The sequence below is a fragment of the Manis javanica genome, chromosome 2 (genome assembly GCF_040802235.1).
Source record: "Manis javanica isolate MJ-LG chromosome 2, MJ_LKY, whole genome shotgun sequence".
Lineage (NCBI taxonomy): Eukaryota > Metazoa > Chordata > Mammalia > Pholidota > Manidae > Manis > Manis javanica.
The window spans coordinates 14,952,361-14,978,127 of NC_133157.1; positions in this window are offsets into that span (position 1 = coordinate 14,952,361).

A 25,767-nucleotide genomic window follows, 5' to 3' on the forward strand; every position below is an offset into this window, starting at 1 on the left:
AAGGGAGATAAAGTGTTTTATAATGCTTGAGAACCTTTTATTTTTATTAGTGCAATTTCTAATTAATGGCATCTTCATGATTAATTGCTCCTCACAAGTCCAAGCATGCCAAGCATAATTTTCTGTGCTAGACAGTGCAGCCAGGCTTTGTTTTATTGACTATGGGCTTCAGTAGGCCTTTCTGGAAGTGAAGAGTGCCCTTTTATACAAGAAGTAGCCCTACCACAATCAGGCCAGTGTCAGTTCTTTCTCTTTTGACTGCCCTTTCTAAAGCTCTAATCTGAGCTTGGGTATTTTTAATATCGACAGAATAATGCCTTGATGAACAACCACTTAGGAAGGTGGTCCTAACTGTAATATCCCCAAATATCAGTGTCCTTCGTAATATAATTCTGTTCCTTCCTCATATCATCCTCCAGTGTGGACTGGGTGGTTCTTGTTGGTGACTCCCCTCTAGGGAGTAACTTGGAAACCCAGACTCCTTTCTTCATGTAATGTTTCTATCTTAATGATGTGGCCTCTGACAAGGCAATCTTGAGAAAGCAGAACACAGCTGGAGGCATCACACTCCTTGATTTCAAACTTTACAAAGCTCCAAAATAGTACTGGCCCAAAAGTAAGACACACAGATCAATGGAACAGAAGAGAGAACCCAGAAATAAACCCATGCTTATATGGTCAATTAATATATGATAAAGGAGGCAAAAATATACAATGGGGAAAAGATAGTCATTTCAATAAATGGAGCTGGGAAAACTGGACAGTACGTGCAAAAGAATGAAACTGAATCATTGTCTTTTACCAAACACAAAAATAAACTCCAAGTGGATTAAAGACCTAAACATAAGACCTGAAACCATGAAACTCCTAGAAGAAAGCATAGGCAGCATTATTAGTAATTTTTTTTTGTATATGTCTAACTAGACAAGGGGAACACAAGGATAAATTAATGGGACTACCTCAGATCAAAAAGCTTCTGTACAGCAAAGGAAGTTATCAACAAAATGAAAAGGCAACCTACTGAATAGAAGATATTTGCAAATGATATATATGATAAGACAGCAAAATCCAAATTATAAAGAATTCATGTACCTCAACACCAAAATAACAAATAATCTGATTTAAAAATGTGCAATGAACCTAAACAGACATTTGTGCAAAGAAGACATACAGATGGCCAACAGACACCTGAAGACACATGCTAAACATCACTAGTCATCAGGGAAATGAATGGCCTTAATGGCCAATACCAATAAGATAAGAAATAACAAGTGTTGATGAGGATGTGGAGAAGAGTGAGCCCTGTGCACTGTTGGTGGATCACAAATTGGTGCAGCAACTACCGAAAGCAGTGTGGAGGCTTCTCAAATGACTAAAAATAGAGATACCATGTGACCCAGTAATTCCACTTTAGGGAATTTACCTGAAGAAAACAAAATCACTAATTTGGAAAACATTTATGCAGCCCTATCATAGCTGTTTATCACAGCATTTGCCAAAGCCAAAATAAAGAAGCAACCTAAGTGGCCACTGACACATGGATGGATAAAGAGGATGAGGTACATATATACAATGAAATATTACTCAGCCATAAAAAATAATGAAATCCTGCCATTTGTGACAATGGGGATGGACCTAGGTGGTATTATGCTAAGTGAAATAAGTGAGCTAGAGAAAGACGACACCGTATGATTTCAGTTACATGTGGAATCTGAAAAATAAAACACAGCAAACAAACAAAACAGAAATAGACTCATAAACACAGGGACCAGGCTGGTGGTTGCCATGGGGGGAAAGTGGGGGAAGGTGAAATAGATGAAGGAGATAAAGAGGAACAAACTTCCAGTTAGAAAGTAAATAAGTTATGGGGATGAAAAGTACATTATAGGGAATATAGTCAATAATACTGTAGTATCTTTGTATGGTAACAGTTGATAACTTCACTTATCATGAGCATTTCATAATGTTCATAATTGCTGAAGCACTATATTGTGCACCTGAAACTAATAAACTATTGCATATCTCCTACACTTCAATTTAAAAATAAATATATAAAAGTATGGAATTGTAAAAAATACAGAGCTATGTGTTTTAGAAGACAGCAAACATTCAGATGGTTAGTGTTCCTGAGAAAAGGAATAAAGTAGGCCAAAAACCCCCAACATGTTTATAATGTAATAGAAAAAGATACTGAGCTAAAGAAATACCTACATGTACAAAGTGAAAGGGTGGGGCAAGTCCTGGAAAAGTTGATTTAACAGATAGACAAAATCATATCAAATGTGAGACATAGCCTTGTAGGTTATTGATTTTCAAAGACAAAGAGTAACTACCAAAGGCATTCTAACACACACAGGATCCTCTACAGCAAGGGGGGTGAGGAACAGCCTTACTTCTGGTTTTGACTAGGCAACATTCAACGCCAGCAGACAGTGAAGCAGTGTGAACAACAATGCCTACTTGGTCCAAAGGAATGAAAGCATGACCCAAGAATTGTATTCTGTGCTGAATTAGTGTTCAAGCATAAAGGCAACCAAAAGCCATTTTTATACATGGTAGAACTCTGAGGAAATGTCACCCATGAGCTTTTCTTGAAAAAAGACATGGCCATAAAATCCAGTCAACCAAGAAATGAGGCAAAATAAAATGCATAGAAAGTAGGAACTATAGAATCAAAGTTCTTATGCACTGACTTTATTTTAATGTAGAACTAAGGTTAAAGATTTGTGAGAATGTTGGTTACTATGCAGAATGTAATTGCTAGAAGCCATAAAAATATATGTGAAAATGACACTAACAAAAATTGGAAGTGGGAACATGGGTGGTATAAGGACGTGTGTGTGTGCATGTGTGTAAGTGTGTGTGTGCATGTGCACATGGTAATTTTTCTTATTTTTTCCTGTGGTGGATGATTCTAAAAATATTACTTGTATTTGTTATATCAAGAAAAACATATCTATAAATATTATTACTAACTACAAATGTAGCAAATAGGTTTTTTTCTTCCCCAAAGAATCTTTCAACTTATCTCAAGGAAATCAGAAATACAAAAGCAATCAAAGAAGCACATGTAGGGAAACAAAATAGAAAATCTAATGGGCACAAAAGAAATTAACATAAAATAAACTGATGGTATTAAAATGAAATACAGACATATTACTTAATTACAATGGGATAAACCCACAAATTATTCAAAAAGACCATGAGGTTAATTCAGGAAACAACATGGAGTTACAGCAGTTAAAACAAATGCCTTTGATAAACTGTAAAATGCCAAATAAACACATACTATTTAAGCAAAAATAAAACAGGGATTAACTTGTAAGCACAAAATAAAATTTAAATAAGAGAGAAAACTAATTAAGACAAAGAAGGGTACTCTCTAATGCTATGATTATGGATATTCCATTGTCATGTGTTTTTATGTTCCTAATATCACAGAACTGATGTTAAGAAAAAAATAAAGAAAATGTCAAAATTAGTACAAAAACAAGATTGGTGGGGCTTTTTAATTGAACTCTCAGCTTAAGAAAAACACATCAAGTAGAAGAAAAACATGGATGAAATATTACCACTGAGGCAGGCATTATTAATTCTACAACAAAGGACAGTAAATTCCTCCTCTTTACAAGTGCCTATGGAACATATATGTAGCTCAATCTTGTATTTGTTTACTACTAAAACTTCAATAATTAATCAAAAGTGAAAGTCAAAAGGTCACATTTTCTGATCACAGTAAAATCATGATGGGTTTGCAAGGACAGGGACAAGATAAGAAATCCACCAATCCTCCCTGTTCTTTGAATGACCTCTAGAACAAAGAGAAAAGCACAGTCCAAACTGCTGAATGTCTAGAAAAGAACAATAATGGAAATGTCATATATGGGGCCTTATGTAATAGTTACAATTATGCGCAGGTAACAATTCATAGCTGTATACACATTACTATTAAAAAAACATGAAAATAAATGGATTCATTAGCCATCTACCAGTTAGAAAATGAGAAATAAAAGATAAAAGGCCCAAATTAATAAGTAAAAACCAAATTAATGATTTTGAAAACAGAAACACAGAACTAATAAATAAATTGAAAGGGGGTTGTTTTGGGAAAAGATTAGACTATCATTAACTATTTACTTTAGAAAAGTATATGTGCGTTTGTATGTGCTGAGTGGTGGGGAGGGGACTGAGAAAAGACAGTATTGATACCCAAACCAGACCATCAAGACAAAACAGAAAAGATGAAGATGTATCCCATCTCTGCATACTGACTTAAAAACTCTAAATTCTGAGTCAATAGAACCGACCCATCTTCACATGAATTAATACATTAACACATTATAACCAAGAGGAATTTTTTTTTTCCCTAGGCAGGAAAAAACTGTTTGAAATTTAGTATTAAATTAGTATTATTTAATATCTTAATAAATCACAGGAAAAAAGTCTTAGCATGTGGTTATCTAAATAAGTACTGAAACAAATGAAAAAATGTATCTATTTGATTTTTTGATGCTTAAACCCATGTCAAACAAAAGTTTATTAATTTTGAAACAACAGAAGCATTTCCATTAAACTCAGAAACAATATAAGGCAAATAATGTGTTGATTGTTACTTAACATTGCTCTGGAAGTATTAGCCATTGCATTTAGAGAAGAAAATAAGATACATAAAAAGCAAATAAGGAAAAATTATTATCAACACATATAAAATGACTAAATATATCATTAAAAACTCAGAGAAACTACTTAAATTATTAGAAGTAAGATAATTTATAAGGTAATTGGTCAAAATTGTCACTAAAGATTCAATAACGCTTATAATTATATTAATGAAAATTTAATGTAAGAACATATCTCATTTATAAAAGTAATAATAAAGATTAATTTCCTACAAATAAACTTAATGTGGTGTGTACAAGGTATATATGAAAACAAGAAAACTAAAACTCTACAGATACCCATAAGAAAAGACTTCAGTAAGAGGAAAGACATACCTCATTCTTGTGTAAGAAGCTGTAAATGGTTTTAAAAAATCAATTATATTAACTTAAATATTCCGTATAATCCTAACAAATACATTAATACAATATTTCACTTTGGAACTTGAATATATAGCTCCAAAATTCATCTAGAAAATAAACATGAGGAAACTGTCAAAACCATTTTGAACAATAAAAGAAATGAGGGGAGCCTAGTACCATCAGATATTAAAATGCATTACAAGGATATAGTAAGAAAACCTCTGTGTTGCTGTAGCAAGAACAGACTAACAAATTAATGAACAGGATAAAAATCCTACAAATAGCCCCATATATACATTAAACAAATGGATTATTATAGTTTTAAATGCAAGGAAGAAAGATGGCTTATTGAATAGATTTTCTTGGAAAACAGGTGAGCCCTTTGGTGTGAGCACAAGAATGAAAGTTAAATCCTTACCTGATTTCCACACCAAAATATATTCTAGTTGGAGCACAGATTTAAGATGAAGTGTGTAACTGTAAATATAAAGAAAAAAACCATTAAAAAAATCTTGAGTTTGTTAAAAAATGCCTTACTATATTTGACCAAAGCCCACAAAAACTACCAAAGTGCAGATTATTAAGTAAATAAATAAATACTTCTATGCAATATTTAGAATCATAACCAAAATTTATAAAAACTAAAAGCATGACAATTTTATATGCAAAACACAGGGAAGATAGCTAATTCTCATTCTCTCTCTCTCCATATATATAAAATGTTAATTTGGCCACCTCAATTAAAATTAAATATTTGCAGATTACTTTATTCAGCAATTTAACCTCTAAGAATTTGTACTATAGATACTCTTGGTCACATATGTGTAAGAATTTTCTCTGTGCAAAAAAGGCTAAGTTAGTTAAGGCATGACCATACAATGGGGTTCTTCACAGCCTTTCAAAAGATTGGGGATCTTCTTATGTGCAATTGTAGAAAGATCTTTAATACACAGGGGAAAAAACAAAATCAATGTACAGAGGAGTATCTAGTTTGACCTCATCTGTTTTCATGAATTAAATAAAGGGTTGCACACATATGCTTGCGTGTTGAACATTTCAGGAAAGACACACACACACACACACACACACACACAACCAATTCACAGTACTCTTCCGTAGGAGTGGATGTGAAGCTGAAGCTGACCTTTCAGGGAGACTCTTTTCATTATTTTACTATTAAAACAATTTAAATTTCTACCATATGCATGCATTTCTTTTATAATAGAAGTTTTAAGAGAGGCAAAGTGGTCATTTTTTTTCCTATGAATAAGTAAGAGCTAGATGACAATATTATCTGTACAGAATGTTTTATAACATATGTAAACAGATTTAGACATATGTAAAATATATTTTATTTTTAATAAAAAGAGCTAATAGATAAATTAAGAAATAATTACATAGTGGTTAAAAGGTTAATCCATGGTGGCATGCAGGCAATAGCCCTGTGCCAAGAACACACTTGATCTGTATTCACTTATTCGAAAAAGCAACTATGCTCTAGGCAAGCAGCTAACTTTCCAGAAGCTCTAATTCCACATTAAGATAATAAATAACAGGGATATTTACATTAATAACTACCTCATAAAACTAAGAATTATTTAAGCAAATGGCCATAAAGATCTTAGCACAGTTCCTGACACAGAAAGAGCAGAAAAAATAAAAATGCAGCCATACTCTTACTCTGGGATTACTTCTGAAGACATTACAGAGAGGGACACAGATAGAGGGAAAGAGAGAGAGAGGCCCATGAAAAGGTTCAGACATATCTATTTATCTTCTAGACACAAAATGAGATTCACACTGTTTGGAAACCTGTTTTCACCCTTGAGCAGTACATTGCCAACATCTCCTCTAGCAGTACGTACACTTCCATCCCCATTGCCATGCCTCAGCTCAAATGGCTGTATTTTCTTGCCTGAATCTTCCCAACAACCCCCAAACTATCTTGCAGCCTCCGTGCTTTCCCTTGTTCATGTTCCTCAACCTCAAAGAATTCCAGAAGCATTGCTCACACCCAGCGGCTCTGACTCCACATGTGGTTTGCTGAGCTTTGTGGGACCTCATCCCTGTTTGGGTGCGTGGCTTTATGGCCCATCACCCTCCTCCATGAACTTCATGCTCTTATCACACCTTACCTAGCAAAGCAAAGGACATGCCTTTCCAGAAGGTAATATGGTAGAACAAGGCACTGTGATAGAACACACAGGTGGAAAACACAGAGACTTTGGCTTCAGTCCAACCTGCATTCTAACCTCGGTGCCATCACCTGCTGTACTGTGGCCATTGGAAATGCACATCACCTTATTTGCTAATAAATTTTGCTTTTGATGAGACAAACTTCCCTTGTTTAAACATCAAAATAATTATTGGGTTTACAAGCCAGAACACAGCAATAATTAACAAAAAGTACAGTGTTCCCCACCTAGTAGTAATTGACTAAATGTTTTTGCCCTTAGAACAGCTGCAGTCTTTCTCACATTTGGACTTTACTTTTTATTTCCACTAGAAGCACATTAGTTCCCTTGTTAATTTTACCTGGGTTATTACAACAGACTTCTAACTAATCTCCAAAACTCCATTTGGTCTGTCCTCCTAACTTTCAGATTCACCTTTCTAAGCATTGCTAAGCCACTCGACTGTTCAAATGTCTTCAGTGATCTCCGTCACCTCCAGACCTAAGCTCCTGTCTCCTGACAATACAGCCCTGTGGCAAGCCACTGGCCTGCCCTCCTCCAAGCTCCAGCATTCTCCAGACCTTTCCCGTCCCTGTGTCTGTGCTCAAATTGCTACCTGTTTCCAGACCTGTCCTTACCCCAGCCACTGCCTTCGAAGGGATATCACACCTCCTTCACGCTCAAATTGCTGACACTTGCATGAAACTTTCTTTGATGTATTGCTTTTTACTTTTTATATTTGCACAGCACTGTTTGGGTGTTTCCTGCTTATATATTTTTTTAATCCTGCCTCTTTGAAAATCTTTCCTTCAGTAGATTGGCAGTTCCTGTAAACAAGAGCTATAACATTCATCTTTGTACTTCCATCACCTGGAACCACGCTTAGACCACAATGGTGATTTAACAGAATGCTCAGTATATAAAGCAAATAGATAAATGACCTGTGAGCATAAATTCACTTGCAACTCACTACTAACATCGAGTGGTTGGAATGTGGTTGAGTAATGATTATAGTGCTATTTTATTATATGGAGGGCATAATACTATTCATACCTATCATTTTTGAAACACTGACTTTATGCTGGGCACTACACTAGATATTTTTTACTATCACATGTCATCCTGGCAACCCAACTAGGCCCCCTTTGTGATCCCTATTTCAGATGAGAAAACTGAGATTCACAGAATTAAAGCCTGTTCTGCTTGCCTCTGGCACTTATTCACTTTCCTATTATATTTTATAACCTATGGAAATATAGTTCCTTTTTTTTTTAAGGGCATAGCAGTAATGTACCAGCTACTGTGTCTGGCCCCTTACACCTGTTTCTTCTTATCATTATGCACACTTTAGGATACAGGATTCCAGAAATTAAATGATTTTCTCAAGGCCATTCGCCAAGTGAAGAAACAAAAAAACCTTCATGTATATTTGTCTAAAGCTTCCATGCCAGAGATCAGACTGTGCAGCTGTGTTGAAAGGCATGCCATAAACTATCCTATTCCACCGAACGAGATACCATATGATCATTCATTTGTTAGGCTGATTTGCGGAATTCACGTGGCAGCAGTTAAGTTAAGCAGTTAAGAGACAAAGTATGTAAGAACCAGGTCGCCAGGGGCTTAGCATGTGCCACAGTGTGGATTCACTCCTGTAGGCAAGGGGGACAGACCCGAACAGGTATAGCCGGGGGGCACACAAGGAGCAGATACCCCCTGGGAAGCTGTCTCAGTAGCGCCAACCAAAGGAGGAGGTGGGCTAAGGCAGAGATGATGGAGAGGACGTGACTGAGTCAAGAGATATTTGCAGGTTGTCTGTTTAACAAGTCTGGCAATACCTCTTCAACAAACTTCATGCAATAACGTGAAGTTCATTACAGTCTCCACATAACTTAAAAACCAAAGTGAAATTTGTGGTTTCTGTTGCCTACGGGCCTGAATTTTATTCTGTCACCATTAGTGGGAATAAGAGACCCTCCAACGAGAAAAATGATCGGGTTACTTCACCACATTATTATATCCGTTTAGAAGATGCCGAGGTACAGCAGCCGTACAAGATTTGGTCTTCTCTTTGTGAGGGGATCAATAGCTGTTCTACTAGCAGTGGCTACAAAGTACCTTTTAAAACAAATAATTGTGGAAGGGATGAATCCTTCATAGTAAAATCTTTAAAACCTTTATAAAATTCCTCTGTAAAGCCATTTTCCTGGGGAGACCTATAACTATTGAAAGGCAAGATGAGAGTCTCGGCACATTTCACATAAACATGGGCCGTATGAGCCTCAGCCAGGAAAGCTGGGGGTAGGGATATAAACCCCAGATGAGAAAATGAACCAGGATCAATTTTTCTTTCCAGTGTATTTTATGGTATACAAATGATAAAGCATAAACAGCCTCTGATTTCCCACCAGACTCTGATGACTTTTTTTCTAAAAAGACTGTACCTAACATTGAAATCTCAAATCCTCTCATTCAAAGATACTTGTCACATTCACGCTCCATACATTCTGATGCAGTTAACCCTCCTTTCATGTGACTGCTTCTTGTTTTTCTTGAATTTTAAATTCAGGCATTTAGTTAGCATTCAGAATCTTTTTTTCCCCTTTGATCTTGTAAAAATCAGGGTGGTGGGGTAATTATACCCCTCCAGTCTCTGCTCAGTATTCTTAGGTTTATTCTTTGTTTGTTCAGATAGCAAAGAAAAGAGAATCTGGTTCAACTCAAGTTCACCCCAACCACCCATCCAAGCAATGCTCTTGCTTTTAGTAACCTTTTGCAAGGCTGTACTTCCAAGAAATTCCCACAGGATTTGGGCAAGCCTCATTAATTCATATCACAGGAGCAGAAGAAGAAACAAGAGGTCAGAACACTACAATTCTGTGTGGCCTGGGCAATCCATTTCATTCCAGGGTTTCTAGTTTCCTCTTCTCTAAAGTGAAGTAGTTGGACCAGAGCTTGAAAACAGTAATTCTAAGCTCTTGTTACAATCCCATTCTATCAATAGTGCTTCCTGAATTCTGAGGTGGACTCCAGGCTCAGGAGGAAAGAGTATCGTGATTGATTAGTCATGTCTCCCAAGAGTGCAGTTGTGGTAATGAAGACATGAGTGCCAATTTTTTGTACATTCCTGGGATAAGATAGTTTCAGTCCTTATATGATTCCTGTTCCCTATTAGAAAGGAGGAGAAAGATTACCTTGGACCAAGCATGTAGATTCAAAAGTTGTATGAATATCAATATTCCAGTATCAGTGTAAACTCAGTATTCCAGAAAAAGAGAACTGAACAGGGATTAAAAACAGAAGATAATCCAGAGGCAAATATTGAGACAAGAGAACCAGAGAAATCAAAGCAGAGAAAAATATTACATGCAGGCATACAAATGGGCTGGAAATTGAGATAAGATCTGTTGTCTGTGCTTGATTTCCACCTGGTGTAATGTTTGAGGGATAGCTGTGTATAAAGATCAGAAAAAAATAAACTTCTGATGTCTTTGAATCAAGAATTCTATAATTCTACAGTTCTAGCAAATAGATATTTTATGACAGTCAGAAAATACTCAATAAGGGAATATATTCGATTAAACCAGGGTGATCCCCTCCATCCAACCCACTCAGGACAAATGGAAATATTTGAAGGCATTTTTTTTTGTTGGCATGACTCGGGTGGGAAGGAGTGCTACTGACATCTAGATGGTAGAGGCTGGGAGCTGGTGACATCCTACAATGTACAGGACAGCCCTGTGTAACAAAGAATTGCCCAGCCCCAAATGTCAATAGTGTCAAGGTTGAGAAGTCTTGCCTTAAAGGAATGAATAAAAGAACAAATGAAGGAAAGCCCTATGCTACATGTACATAGAGACGGTCTAGAGACTGCACTGTTCACCAACATATTTGATCTCTTCTTTAACCCACACCTAGTTTCCTAGGCTTCCTTCAAAGTCAGGTGTGGCCATGTGACTAAGTTTGGGTCAATGGGATGTGAATGGAAATTACATATGACACTTCTGGAATTGGCTCATTAATAAACTTCTCAATCTGCCCTTAACCTCTTTTAATAGTTGAATGGAGAGTTTTGCTATGACCTGGAGAGGGAGAAGACACAAAATGAAGGAATTCTGGGTCCCTAAATGACTATGCTGAGCAGAGCATGCCTTCGACTCCTGATTCTCAACACTGGATTGTATTGTGCAGGAAAAATAACTTTAAACTTTTATTTCATTAAGCCATGAAAGTCAAGGGTTGTGTGTTACCGGCATTAGCTTTTGAATAATACATCTAAAGTGTGCCTAATTGGTCTGGGTGCTATTCCCTAGCATGAACGGAAGATCAGCGTTTTCCAACCTCTGTCTGTCTCTCTTGAGCTCTCTGTCTCTTTTTCTCAATTGTCTTGTACATGGTTTTAATACAGGTTTTATTAATTTTCCTTTTATGACCTTTTTCCCAAGTCTAAGCTTCCTTATTTTTAGGAACTCATTTTTCATCTATTTTTTTCCTGTTCAAAACTGTTGATAGTCTCCTTTAGTAGCTGCAATATCACAAAAGCAGAATCAAGGGGGTAAGTGTATCTCATTTACCTGTCACAGTTTCTGGGATCTCTGAAGCATCGTGACTCCATAACAGATTAGAAGATCCTTGAACCATTTTAACTTTCAGAAGAAAAAAATGTATCAAGCTCTATGCTTTATAAAAAGGTGTTTGTATATGCTGCTTGTCTTCAAAGAGTTTATGTTCTGGTAAAACAAGTGAAAAAAATACAGAAAAATCTATGATAAATACATGATAAGAATAAATGAATTCCTCTGGAAGCTCCAAAGAGAATCTCATATATGGTTAGAGACTTCAGAAAAAGATGAACAGAAGCAATGTCCTTCTAGATGGGTTTCAAGAATGGGTAGGCTTTCACAAACAAACATAAGGTATGGCACTAGACCACTAAGATACCAGTTATACTAGGGGACATCAAGAGGTCCGACAGGTTGGAGTCCAGAACAGCTTAATCTAATCAAGATATAATGAGCCACAAATGAAAGCCAGTTGCCAATTTTCTTCAAGTAGCCATAAAAGAAAAGCAAAAGAAACAAGTGAAATTAATTTTAACTATATGTTTTAACTCAATAGGTCCCAAATATTGTTATTTCAACAGACAATAAGTATAAACTCATTAATAAGATATTCACATTTTCTTTAGTTATGAATCTTTGAATTATAGAGTGTATTCTACATTTATAGCATATCTCAATTTGCATTACTCACATTTCAAGTGATCACTAGGCCCATGTGCCTAGTGGTTATTATATTGGACACTGCAGGATGAGAAACCATGTAGGTTAAAGGGCTTGGACTTTGTTCTTCTTAAAATCGCACATGCTGCCCAGAGTACAACATGTCATTTGCATGATGGTACTCAATGCAACGCTGGGAAGAACTGTTTCGATAAATGCTTCCATGGAAGACACAAGTTTGTGAAGCTTGAAGACAGACTCTTCAGTGGTGACATTGAAGCAGCTAATGTATTATGGAAGAAAGTCTTAATTAGTTACCCCCATCACCTTTCCTGAATGCCAGTCTCTGATATTTGACTTTGACATTTTAATGACTGCTTTTCTGTTCCTTAGCTACATGAGACATAGTGCAGCGAAGTCACCAACATTGCCCTGGGACAGAAGGTCATAACATTCTCGGATTCTTGTCAGCAGCTTCACCAACTCTAGGCCCTGAGCGATGTCTGGGTTTTCTGGAGCAAATCCAATTGCCCTGAGGAGCGCTTTGCATGACTTTAGAGCTTTTAGAAATTCTGAGTTTTTACCGAAACCGATGTTGAAACTTTTTTTTAAGTTTCGATGTTTGTTCTGCCATCGGTTTTTGCTTCTTGAACCCAGGGCTTGTCCAATCACCCAATCACCCTTGTCCTTTCAAATTCTCTGCAGCTCTTCTTGTTCAGGTTCTCACTGTTTGCTTGATTTCAAAGACCTTCAGGATGACCTCCTGCCTTAAGTCAGCTCCTTCCATCCTTTCTCCCCACTGTTGCTTGAGTGATATTTCCAAAAATAAATTGGGTGTTGCTCTTTCTCAAAATATCACCACTGCTTCCACAGAGGTCCCAAATTAGTTGCCTAAGGGCTGCTTTTCAGTGTTAATGAGGTTTTGTTTTACTTAGCCATGAACTGTGTTTAATAATAATACAAACGAATAATACTTAATATTTTGAGGTGCCCTGTGGAGTTCATCTCAAAACCACGGCTCCCTAGAGTCGCCTGCCTGGTAGACTCGGTGCCCTTTCTGTGAGTGTGTACCCCCTGGTCTACAGAACCAAGCCTGAACTTCTCAGATCACAGCTTTCAGGGAAATGACCTCGGATTCCCTTTCACAGGCTTACACTGCACCGGATTTCTTTGGTGACACGCTTCCTATAACTTCTGTTCCTAAACTGGAAGAAGTAACAGCTGGAAGAGGCCCAGTGATTTCCATCCACCAGGTAATGTGCTTCGAATGCAAAGTTTACTTTAATTCTCAACACAGCCCAAAGGGAAATCAGGGCATGACTTGGATCATAGGGTCAATAGAGCTGGCACACAGCTGAGTGGGAGTCCAACTCTGCACACTGCCAGAGTTTAGAGCTTAAGCACCTAAGTGCTAACTGTGTTTTTATGTCTCTGTGGTGTTTCTCATGGCTTTCCATCACCCTGGACAGCCCATCACCCCAGCCCCCAGGAAAAAGTGCTTCCTCATCCCACCAGGCACAGATCAAATGCTGCCTGCCTCATCCAGGCAGCCTTCTCTGACACGTCTCCATAGGCCATTCCCATTCCGTCAGTTCCACAGGGGGATGTGGCGAATAGTTCCATATACTCTTTTACACTGGTAGCTGTTTGCAAGTATTTTGCCTACTGGCTTAGTCTCTCTCTTTGTGTTTCAATTTCCTTTTTCTTAAAACGGAGTTCTAATAGTACTTATCTCACAGCATTGTTGTGAGGAAGAAATACCAATGGGATAATACACATAGTCCTTAGAGTGGGGCCTGGCACACAGGAAATGACCAACACTGCTTAGCAGGTCAGCTATTATTAACATCGCCATTATTACCACTCAACTGAGTATAAAGGAGTATTCGCATTAGGCATTTCTAGACTCCCAGTTCCTAGTCACATCACATCTTCTCCCTAGTAAGTGTCTGTAAGTGTCTGGTGAGCTTAGTCATGCTGAACTGCTGTTTCTTTCCTCTGTCATGGACTGCTGCTCTGCAGATATCCCTGTATCTACCAGCATTCTGTTTTTTGGACTTTACAGGAATCTTTACGCTTTAGAATTCTTTGTTTTTTAACTTGTAATTTTGTACTGAAGTATAGCTGACCTACAATATTATGTTAGTTCCAGGTGTACATCATTGATTTGACAATTATATGCACTATGAAATGGTCACCATGACAAGTGCAGTCACCATCTGTCACCATACAAAGTTATTACGATATTATGGATATATTCCTGATGTTGTACTTTTCATCCCTGTGATTTATTTCTTTGAATTTAAAATATCTTTCTGCTCCCTGAATCTGCTGGTTTTTCAGCTTATTCTTTTTATTTTTTTGTTCACTCCCTCTGCTCTGCTTCTGTTCTTAATGCTGAAAATGGAATAAAGTATAAGAAGGGTTAGTTTCCATTTACACATAGCTTACTTTCTGGTGGAAAAGAAAGCAAAATACAAGGCTACAGGTAAATACTATGAAAAAATTAACAAGTGTAAGGTAAAAGAGAATATAGAGTAATTATGGGACATGGCTATTTTAATAAGGTGGTGAGTTTCTTTGATCATACCTGTACTGTGAAATAAACCCATCGAAGAGCCAGATAACAGTGTTTCCTGGGAATATGGGCAGCATGAAATAGATGCTGAGTTTGGAATAGGTTTGGAGTTTACCAAGAATAGCAAGAAGAGGCCCTTGTGGACAGTGTTAGAAAATGAAGTCCCAGACGTTGGGGTATGCCAGTTCACGCACGGCCACGTTACAGACCAAAGTGTGGAATCGTGTCAAAGACTTTAGAATTTCCACTGGAGATTTTAATATGTAGAGTAGCATGATTCAATATACATTTTAAAGGGATCTTTTTGGCTTAAGTACAAAGAAAAGAGGGTAACAGGACAAGAGGAGATGTTAGAAGAAAAGTTAGAAGCTACTAAAGAATTCCAGGTGATGGTCAGAGTTTGAATCACAGCGGAATGTGTCTGCATTTATGATATATACAAAATACATGGAACTCTTCAAATATTTATAAAAGTAGACTAGAAAAAAATAAATGTGTATGTAGCCATCACCCAGTATATCAACATTCTAGGTTTTTTTTTTATTCTCCTGAACCCTTCTTTCTTTCCTTCCTTCTTTTCTTCTAGTCTTTATTTCTTCTTTAACTGCCTTCTCAATGCAGTGGTTGGCGAACTTCTATAAAGGCCAGGTAATACATATTTTCGGCTTTGAAGGCAGAAATTTCTGCTACAGTTATTCAGTTCTGCCCTTGTGATGCAAAAGCATCCCGAGGCAATATGTAAATGAATGGGAGTGGGGAAGTTCTAATAAAACTTAATTTACAAAAACAGGTGATAGCTGGCTTTACCTCATGGGCCAGTTTATTACCCCTTGCCATAGAGTCCTGTGAAGCAAATATCACACATCTCATCGTGTTTACCAGCAGTTAATCAGTTAAGTACCTTTAATAGATCAGGACTATCTCTTACTCTTCTTTCTCCCTCTCTTCATTGTTATTTCTGTTACTATACTACTATTATCACACATAAAGATTATGGAATTCTTATCTAGTATCTAATCTGTGTTCAATAATTCCCCATTGTATCAAAAATGTTCATGTTTAACAAGTATTTTTTCCCCATGAGAATCCATACAAGATTCACATATTGAATGTGGTTGATATGTCTCTGAAGTCTACCTTGTTGCTAAGAGTTTTCTTTCCATGTTTATATAAATTAATCAATTTTTTTTGTTTGAGGCAAAATTTATACAATTCCAAAGTATACAGCTCAATAAATTTGGCATACCCAGATTAAGAACCTCAGAGATTATGAGTCAGATTATTTCAAGCCTCACGCCTCTTGGTCAGGATCTTCTGCAAAGAACCACCATTCTATCTTTTGTAATACAGATGAGTTTTGCCTACTTTTGTATTGCTTATAAAAGGAAACTCTTCTAGCTTCTGTAAACTTAACATTATTTGCATTTTTTTGAAAACTGTGTATTCTGTCATATGGACTTTTCCTGCTCTGTATTTTCCTGATTGTATATTAACAGCATCATTATACCTGCTCCTTTATTATCCCCTGTATCTCCTAAGATTTAAAAGGTATATCTAGAGGATTGATTACACTCAGGTTCATAGATGGTGCCTGGGACTTATTCTTGTATCCCAGTGGACACATGATCAGGTGGCTATTCTTTAAATTATCAGTGCATTCCGGTGCTCTTTTTCTGATTCATTCTTTGTGGAACTTTCCCATCAACTTCTTACCTAGTTTCATCAGTCATAGATGTGTGGTGCCTTGATCCATATTGTTTCATTAGAGCAGAAGACATTTTAGAGAATGGATGGACTTGATGGAAGAGGAGAACAAGAACAGACTTCTAAGCTGACCCCTAGGTTAATGTTGGCACCATTACATTATTAGGGGATACAGGTCTTTGTGGGGGAAAATTAAAGATTCTGATTTTGGATATGTTACATTGAGCTGTCTATTAGATACTCAGGTTGATTTTTTGAGTTTAATAGATGAGTCTCAAACTTGAGAGAGTTTATGAGTCAGCATCTAAATTTGGGAGTCTTCAGTGATTTTCTTTTAAGCTTTGGGATAAAATGCAATCCCCAAAGAAGAGATATAAATAGTGACCAGACCCCAAATGAATATACATGCAATTGCCAAATAGTTTATGAAAGTTTTTAATATTCAAGGTAAAACATACCTTAGAAAACTCTAGGTTAATCCTATGATCTTCCAGCTAGAGAAACTCAGGTCTAAGTTGGCGAAGAAACATAACACTTAGATTAGGCAGAGAGGATTTGGAGTCACAGCGATCCTGCCTGGTCATTCAGTCACTGTAGGACCCTGGACAGCACGCGGTTCCATTGAGCCAAACTCCTAGTAAGACATCAAATGCTCATCTGCCTCGCCAGCTCCCAGTTGTGCTGAGGATTCTGTATAGTTGCCCTATCTCCAGGGAAGTTGTCTATAACTTTCTCTAACCTCCCCGCCACTGAACTGTGTATCCCTGGCATCTTGCTGCACTCTCATCTCAGCATTTATAACCTTTCATGGTAACTATTTATTGCAAATTATTTTTCCCCTAGACTGATATCTCCTTCTGGGCTCCATCAGTATCTAATACGTTCTTGAGAACTGAGGACCTAGTGTGTTGTCTGGCACATGGGAGGCACTCAGTAAATAATGACGGAAGGAAGAAAGGAAGGAAGGAAGAGAGGGAAGGACGGAGGGATTATACAGAAAACTCTTACTAGATGGAGTTTCTTAAGTTGAGTAGCATCTTCTTATGCATTTCTGTATCTCTGATCCTTACCACAGAGTACTAATAACAAAAACAACTATACTGATTACAAACCCCCACAAATTATTGTAGGGCTACTACTACTTGCCAATATTTTATTTTATTTTACACATTATTGACAGAATTTTTCTGCAGTCGGTACTTTTCCTAAACATATTTTTTTCAGATGACTACAATGAGGCCCACAGAGGTGAAGTCACATGCTCTAGTCATTAGTTAAAAATGCCAGAACTTAGGGTTTCTTCCCTGCAAGTCTCCAAAATGCCTCTTTGGGTCAAAACCAGAAGATGTTTATCAAATGAGTGAAAACATTTACAGCCCAAGTGACTGGAACACAGTAACTGCTCTATAAATGTTAGCTAATGTCATGATGAATTTTCTACTCATTCCTGAGTAAGGTCTCCTACATTACCAATCTATGTTGATCTTGCAGTTGCTCATATGCATTTCTTGCTCACCAAATAGTTTGTACATTTCTGCTTGCCGTTTAGACCCAATGGTAAGCCCCTTGTGCACTGGGGTAGTACCTAAAGACACTATATAAGGGCTGTCACTGTCTCAAGTACTAGCGTGACATAGTGCCAGCTAAATAATAGGTGCTCTCTAACTGCTTCTGAATGGATTCGTTGATTTTTAATCTAGAGGCAGCTTTATGCAGAAGAGGGAACGTGAGACTGACTGGTGAAGGTTCTAGTCCTGGTTCAATTACCAGCAGCTGCAAGGGGGGAGGGGACCACTTACACTCTCTGTGCTTTCACTTCCGTGCTATAAAACTGGGATGATAGTTCCTGTCCCATAACTCTCAGGGGTACACTGAGGTTCAAATAGTATAATGCAAGCCATAAAGTGCAAGGCAGATACCAGGTTTTGTTATCCCCTTATATTATATCCCTCTCTGTCTACTTGCGTATATTACCACCTTCTCATTTAGGTGACCACTCAATATTCACCAAATGATTTCCCCTAAATCAATAATATAAACAAAGGAAACAAGGTAATCTAGTAAAAGAGGCTCAGGAAATTGACTTTTAGGGTATGTGTACAGTATTGTCTTGGAAAGGTAGGCTGATATAATACACCACTAATTCTCTAAGTCAGAGAAGACTATACCAGAAAGCTTGCAAGTAAATGCATTTTCTACAATTCAGTCTAGTACAGCAGTTCTCAGGAGATAACACCATTAATACTCCATTTCAAATTAAAAAACATATGCTTTCTCCTCTCTTAAAAAAAAAAAACAGCAAGGGAACATGGCCCATTTTCTTTCCTTTACAAAAACAAAAGCTTTTAAAATGATAAAAATTGCCTCTGCTTGATAAAACAGCCATCTGCATCTGATTTAGTTAAGTGTTATTCTTGTATCTTTTTATATTATTATTATTGCTGGTTGGAGAAAAATGCATAAGTACAAAGAGAGGTCTTTGGAAAGGTCACACAATTTCCAGTTCAATTATCCCTGAAACTTTGCCTCACCTTCAGGATGACCCTAAAATTGGATCTTAACCCTTAGCAGAAGGATTTGAAATAAAGCTTAAGGAACTATTTCTAATTATTTATGTACAATATCTTGCTTCCCCTCTCCCTGAGTTTATGATGTTGGTGGAGAAGAGATAGGAAGAAACTTTAGAATGAAGAATAGCTATTGCATTTGGCATTTATATGACCCTCTATTATTGTAATCATTTTGATTAGTTATTTCTCCTGTTGGCTCTGGGAGAGAGATTGGATAAACTTAGTATTCAGAGTGCATGAGCTCCCCATATGCTGTTAACTCCAGTATGATGGCCATAAACACCAAATGGCATGCCATATGAAACAGGCACAGGGCGGGTTTCCCAAATATGCAATTAAGATAACAGGATGGCATCACCTATACAAACATTACAGCAGCTTCAGAATTAATCTCATGGAGATGGTCCCTTTGAGTCTAGGACAAAGGAAGCAGGGGGGAAGTTGGTTGATAAGGCTCTTCAGTGGGCTGCACTGATAGTACCAGCTGAAGTCTGAAGATAACACAGCTGTGAGAAAGGGGGCTGAGTTCAGTTTTGGTTATATGTATTATGTTTGGACTGCATGGTGAAAATGGTGAATCTTATGACATCAGATGAAGACATGGAAGGTCAGAAGACATGGATTTCAGTCCCCTCTCTATAGCTTACAAACTTCATGACTTGGCTCTCATCTCTTATGTATTTGGTTTTTTTTCTGGTCACCTATAAAATGGGTACAGTGACTTTAGCTTTTGCCATAACACTAGGGAAAAACTGAAATTGCCCAAACAGGGAAAACTGGATGCAGAGAGTTATCAGAGAGCATTCTAAGCCTATGGAACAGCATGGGCAGAGCCAGTGGGGGCCCGTCCCACAGTGAGTGATGCAGAGGCTCAATGTGGTGGAATCTGGTAGGCCTGAAGGAGCGCAGGACCACATCACAGAAGGGTTGGGATACCCAGGGGCTGTACAATAACGAGCTGAGAAGCCATGGCTTGATTTTTTTTTTTTAATTTAGTTCTTTCTGGTTTGTGCACTTTTGGTAACAGAGAAGTGAAATGCTAAGTGGTGTAGAAAAAAAGAATTAACCCACTTAAGTAGAATGGATTGGTAGGGGAAGAGAAAAAGCAAGAGACCAATTGGTAGACTTGAAAAATTTGGTTCAAGCCAGTGTAATTGCAAAAGAAATGGAAGACGGTAGAGGGCTACAGGGGACGGAGTTAGAATTCTGCATGCAGCCCTCGTCTGCATGACAGATATATACAGGCAGTATGTGTTATCTATTATAATTTCCTCTGCTGTGCTGTCCTTTGCAATTTGGAGATGACCCTTCTGATGGTGATTACTATGTTGCATGCAGCTGTGGCTGAAGGAAGTGACTTGAGGGAGCAGGATTTATCAGTCAGAAAGCAGCCTTGTAGAGATGAGTCTGTAAGGCAGATTCAGGCTTTCATTTAACAACATTTCCTTCCTTTCAGAGCCACACCCCCAGCCCCTCTTGCTTCCTGTGTCCAGCATCACTGTCCTTATGAATGATGGAATCCTGGAAGGTTAGAGCTCCAAAGGATGGGCTTATAAAAGGAGAATGACATAGATACTGGCAAATATTGGACTAAAAAACAGTCAGTTCATAGTGGAAGAGAGTTGAGGTCAAATTGTGTTTCTGCATCATACCTGCTGCATGAATGCAATAGTTTCTGACCTTAGGCAAGAATAAAACATCTCTTGGCTTCAGTTTCCTCACTTGTAAAATGGATACGCAAATGCATAAATTACATGGCTTAGTGTGGATTAAATAAGATAATGCACAGGAAGCCCTCTGCACAATGCCTGTTCACAGAATGGTAGCCAAGCATATGGTAACTATTCTAATAAGTGTGGCGAGCTTTGCTTGCACAGTTCACATGTTCGTCCTCATTTCTCTCTCTCTCAGTGATATCAATTACCCTGAAGCAGGCTGTGCTCTTTAGATAGCACCTTTCCAATTTGGATATTGAAAGGTACCACACTAGAGAGTAGCACCGTCACTGAAAGGCAAAATCAGGGAGACCGGTAACATGTAGCAATTGCAGACTCTCCTTTGGGGCAAATATCAGAGAGAATAGTTAGATTATGCAATAATCTGAGCATACCATGATAAAGATCTTGTGAGTGAAACACACATTTTAAAATAAAACTTACAATTTCAAATGTTTATTGCTCAGAGGAGAACATCTGTGAACAGAGGGGTAGTTGATTATGGCTTGAGATTGTGGTTGATTCTCAGATGCTGCAGTCATTTGGCCTAAGTCAGTTGTTCGCAGTTTGGCTGTGACTCAACCCTCAAGTGGACTTATGGCAACGTGTGGAGATATTTTTGTTTCATAAGTTGGGAGGGATGCTACTGACATCTAGTGAGCCAAGGATGATGCTCCATCACTGCACAGCATAGCTTTTCCAGGACAAAGAATTATCTGACCCTGAAATGCCAACAGTGCCGTGGATGAGAAACCTGGGTCTGAGCCAATCAGAGTGACTTTCTCTTTTTGCCAGTGATGGGTTCAGGAATCGAGCCCCACAGCCAAATAGTGTATCACATTCTGTTGGTGCCTGTTAGTTATCTTGTGGTGGGCATACTTTCCCAACTGGCTAAGAGCATATCTCAAGGTTGGGAATCTTATTTCTCCACTCAGTGTGAATAAGAAAACACAAGGCCCCATTTGCTGCAGGCCACAATCTTGTGAACTTTAGAAGATTAGCCTGAGGATAAAACATATTACAAAGATAGCAGAGAAGAGAGATGGATAATTCAGGTTCTTGAAGACACTGAATCTATTCACCCTCAAATCTACCACAGTTCAGGAAATGTCATGATGTGAAATAATAAACACCATTTTTATACATGTCAATTTACTTTACATCAGTGTTTCCTCTTTTTCACTTGGAAATGTAATCATACAAAGTAAAACCCTGAACAAGTGATCTCACACTCTTCCAGGAGTTTTACCTTCTTTTATGGATTCTGTAGCTTGGAATGCAATAGTTTCCAAGCAACATATTCCTCCCAATTAATTCCATGGTCTACCTGTGGGCAGACAGTTCTCCTTCCTTCAGCTTAGACCAATTAGAATTTAAAAACAAACAAACAAACTTTAAAATACCAAGCAAGAACAGAAGTAAAATAAACACAGGAAAGAAAAGTGATATTTTCAAATATAAGTTGTTATAAAGTCTCTAGCCTGAAAGGCTGTAATTCAACTTGATTAAAAATATTAAGCATCTATTAAGAAACACTGAGAACTCTGTGAGGGGTGAAGGATACATTGATTAGAAAAGGCAGAACTCCTTCCTAAGGAGATCACTGTCCTATGTAGGACAAATGCATAAGGAGTTAAGGAGAATATGGAGAGACACACCCAGGAATAGTACAAGTAATGCAGAAGTGGGTCCTGGCTTCTCCTTCTGTATCTTCTGATGTATGTCCAAGTGGACAATTCAATCTCACAGTTCCCCTTATAGAATGATCTCCCAGCTGCCTTGACCTCTCCGTGATCAAGGGCACAAAAGACAAATTCGCATCATGCCTCCCATCTAGAGCTCATTCATTTGGTTGCTTTCTGGATTGAGAGACAATAACACCCTCGATGACTTTTCAAGAAGGAATTTCAATACAACATCCACATGGGTGAGCAAGGAGGATCAGTGCACCCGTGCTTTACATTCCGAAAGAGTCAATCAGAATAATAGCTGATATACAGTATAAGAAAATATTTTCAAAATAATAAAAATTATACACAGGTGCAAGTGAGTCACCCATCACAGACCCACACTAGGGACACATGGTAGAAATGCAAAGAGAGGTGAACGGAAAAAAAAAGTATTGCTAAGGAAGAATCAATAGCATTTAATAACATGAGGGATAAAAAAAAGCTGTAGCAAAAATGAATCCAGCATTTGAATAACTGATAACCTGGAGAGTGATTGTGTCACTAAGAAGGATGGGCTGGGAGCACAGTTAGGAGGAGCCCATTTAGGACAGTAATGACAAATTTTTTCTTGGTCATATTGCCTTCAAAACTCTATTAGGATTGCAGCCTACTCTGGAAATGTCACACTCCAGGACTAATTAAAGGAAGAACACATGATAGCAGACATAAGGAGGGACATCTTAGAAAAAAAGAAAAAGAAAAAACAAGTTTTTCCAAACTCTACCTACCAGTGGTCAGAGATATTGGGAGTTAATATGCTTTTCCTGTTTCCCACCGCTACCATTTCTGCCCAGCATAAAAAATAGACCAATTTGTCACTGTGTCTGCATAATGTCAGGATAAGAGTGTACTGTTCCCTTCCCTTAGCAGAGGTCACTGGAAAGAGTGTCTCCAAGATTGTCTGAAGAAAAACAAATGAGCAAGCGCAGAAATTGGAGGCGAGGTGCTCTGCTGTGGCGGGGAAATGCCAAAATGATGACTTTTGGAAAATTGCATTGGGTTTATCCAACACAGAACTGTTTTAATCACTGCACCGGGGGACCCACTTCAAGGACGGATGGATACTGCATGCTTCAGAGAGGCTGATAGGGAGATAGTGCAGATCCTCAAATGTCTTGAATAGGTCATTAAGTGAGCAGACGTCTTGCACATCTGATTGGGGATGTGGGGCTTAGAGTTTCAAAGGAAACTTCGAGGTTTCCCACTGGGCTCAAAGGAGTACCTGGGGAGGCAGACAGCAGAACTCCCAGGACAGAGAGAGGAGGCATGCTCTGCAAAGTCAAGCCTAATCGGCCTTTAGTATCTCACCTCCCCAACCCCACCCCTCAGCCTAATCCACTAGGAGTAACTGGAAGATGGATGATTGATAAGCAGACAATAGATACTCCAACAGCTACAGTGACCTTGCTATTCTTATCTCCAAACCTCCCAAACCTTTCTTATGGAACTGGTTCAGGTGCCAAGAATTTAGGGAGGCACAGTGGATGGGGGCTTATATTTGCTCAGCTTTGTGAGTTTAAAGGAACTGGGAGAGGCTTTTCATTAAACTATCTAGGCTCATATCCCAGCTTTGCTATGAATTACTTATGTAACCTTGGACAAGTCACTTAACCTCTCCAAGTCTGATCTTTCTCTTTCAAAGTGAGAATTTGTGTTCCTATTTGATGACACTTGCAAATGTTCTATTTGCGATGTTATACAAATATCAGTTGCTGTGACAGTTTTTCTCTTTTTATATTTGGTGTTGTTTTGTTGGTGAAGGGGTTGCCCTATGACCACAGAAATACCTTATCACTTCCCTGGGTCTAGTTTTCTCCTATGTTAAATGAAGTAGCTAGCACTCTGCCTAATGATATGCACAATACTACTACTTAAGGGTCTCTCACTATAATGCCAAAGCTTTTCTAAACACCAAACATGCATTTACACAACAATTAGTGCTATAGGTACCATTACTGTCCCCATTTCGATGTGAGCAAAATGAGACCTAGAGAGGGTGACCTTCTCATCCTGAGTCACACCACTGGCAGAGCTGAGTTGCAAAGACATTGCAACTTGAGGGCTCTAACCTGTCTCATGTCTTGCTTAGTAACACATGGCATCAAAATAACACAGGGTCTATTTCTTGTTCCCAGTGATATATCTGAACCTTCCCCCAAAGCCTTATAATTAGCTTGAGGAGAGAAGCCCCTTGTGCCATGGCAGCTTCTCTGGGTGTTTATACCTGCAAGGCTAAAGGGAAATTGGTTCAATTTAGGTAAAGAAAACCATAATTAGAGAAACTTCTGAGGAGGGAACCACAACACCACAGATTATATCAAAGGTGGAAGTGACAAGAGAACCCATCCAGGTCACATTTCTCAATTTCAAGGTGGTGACATTGAGATACAGAGAGGGAGAGAGTCTAGCCCAGGCCTCCACGGTGATAACGCAGAAGAGGAGCTACAACCATGCTGCTCCCAAGGCGAGCGTTCCCTCCTGCGCTACTACTACGTGCTCGGCACTGGACTCGGCACGGCATTGAGTTCCCGCTGCGATCTCTGTGTGTGTGAAATTAAAACACAATGATCAAAATACTAATACATTTTCATTTACAGATGGGAAAACTGACTTTGAATCAGGTGGAGCACCTCTAACTGAAGCCAGCGCTGGTCAATTGCCTAGTACAACATTGGGTACTGTAACTCCCGGTGGAATATCGCGGGGCAAAATACCTTTGAAACCGAAATCAGTCAAAGGGAGAAATAAAGTGGGAGAAACCATTTATTTCTTACAAACAGTTGTCTTGCGTCTCTCACGACCTGGCTGTAGAAGAAAAGAGAGCTCCACCCAATATCTTTGGTCCAGATAAGCCCCCGCTGGTCACCCTTGTAATCACTTACTGATATGGAGATGTACTTCTCTCTACCCCTTGGAAACCTCTATTGATACGGAGATGTACTCTGGGGGCGGGGGGGCGACAGGTAGGCAGCATGTATATAATCAATACTTCTGGAGTTGGACTGAATGTCTTGGAGGGTAGCAGGCATATGATTTGTTCATTCATCTCCTAATTG